We start from the raw sequence: 1,491 nt of genomic DNA, 5'->3' as shown, positions 1-1,491 counted from the left end.
TTCCATCGGGGAAATCTGACCCTCGTCGGGGACATCGCCCCCCGTCGGGGACCTCAGCCCCCCCCCCCCCACCACCACGTCGGGCAAATCCTGGTGCCACCTCTGAAAAGTAGGCGTATTGTAGAAGGGAATCACTAATGGGATTGACCTCAAAAGTACTACTTGCCGGAGTGGTACCGTATTTTGTGGATGCAGAGAAATATGGGTAGGCCTATATAGAACGACTAGAAAATAGGTGTAATATCGAAATTCCAAAAGAGGAAACATGTTATAAAGATATCCTGTTTTCTTATGTAAAACTGGATTTAAACTTTCAAAAAGTTTCTTCAATGTGTGTTTAGGCTTCATCGATACTGTATTGCGAATGCATCAATAGTCAATTATTCAATTGATTGAATAACGCTTTTGTATCATCGGCACACCTTTTTAGTGTAACCTTACAACGACTAGACGATAATTAATTAATTAATATAATATAGAGAAAACACTAAATAAAAAAATAAAAAAATGTTCTCTCTCTTATAAAGTATAATGAAAATAACCTGATGGGAAAAAAGAACAATGCATCGAAAAAAAATGGGGAGGGGGGATAGACTGGGGAATAACTCTCTAGGTAGAAAAAAATCCGTGGGGAAAATTAGCAGGTGGCTCAGGTGACAAGTAACCACCGTAATAGTGCTATATATTTTGTAAAGTAAAGTCTCAAACCACATCGATTTTGAGTCTACTAAATGTAAAAATCTTCCCAGGCTTTTCCAGATATGGCTAGAACTAACTTAATCTTTGACGTTTTTTGATAGCAGATTATTTTTTTTTTTAATTTCAGTGGGTTAACCCGACTTAAAGACAAGCTTGCGTACAAACCAACATGCACATTCAACTTCTATACAATAGAAGCCATGTACACACGCATGATCTTTTTAAAATTAAAAATCAAAATTTAAAAGTAGATAGATATTTTGGAAAACAAGAACAGAAAAAAAATACAATTTCTCCCATAATTACAGAAACTTCTTTTGGATGAAGTTCAAACTAATACAAATTTTGAAATGAATTAAAAAACATTAGAAAATTCAAGATTAAATACATTAAAAATACCAAGCTTTTCTTTTGACTTTTGGTAGTTATATATATGGTAGTTATTTATATATATATTTAACATAATTTGTTTTTATTTTTGGATAGATTCATGGGTCAAATTTGGCCCTCCGGCCACCTATTAAGAACCATGGTCATACACGTTTGGAGTCCATAGGAGGTCGGCCTTACCCACCATAACCAGAACCAGTTAACCATACCAATCAATTTTTAGTAACGCGTCAGTCCTTACTGCGTGCGTACGTGTATGATACTGACAACTGCAGTTTCAGTCACATAATCAACATTGGTTGTGACAATGAACGCGCAAGACCGCACGCGCCGCCAAAGCTTTCGGTGAGTTGAATCTCAAAAGAGATAATGAAAGATCTCTAATGACCAAAGTATATATAT

General features: G+C 35.8%; 1 protein-coding gene across 1 annotated transcript in view; it reads right to left on the bottom strand.

Annotated features, from left to right (window-relative positions):
- The window catches only part of LOC117108113 (free fatty acid receptor 3-like), an 18,809-nt gene that overhangs the window by 16,617 nt on the left and 701 nt on the right, over positions 1–1,491 (bottom strand). The gene's annotated exons all lie outside the window — the stretch shown is intronic.

The sequence above is a fragment of the Anneissia japonica genome, unplaced genomic scaffold, assembly GCF_011630105.1.
Source record: "Anneissia japonica isolate Jap-2015-1 unplaced genomic scaffold, ASM1163010v1 scaffold287960_len3192837_cov198, whole genome shotgun sequence".
NCBI lineage: Eukaryota > Metazoa > Echinodermata > Crinoidea > Comatulida > Comatulidae > Anneissia > Anneissia japonica.
This window is presented reverse-complemented; position numbering and strand designations above follow the sequence as displayed.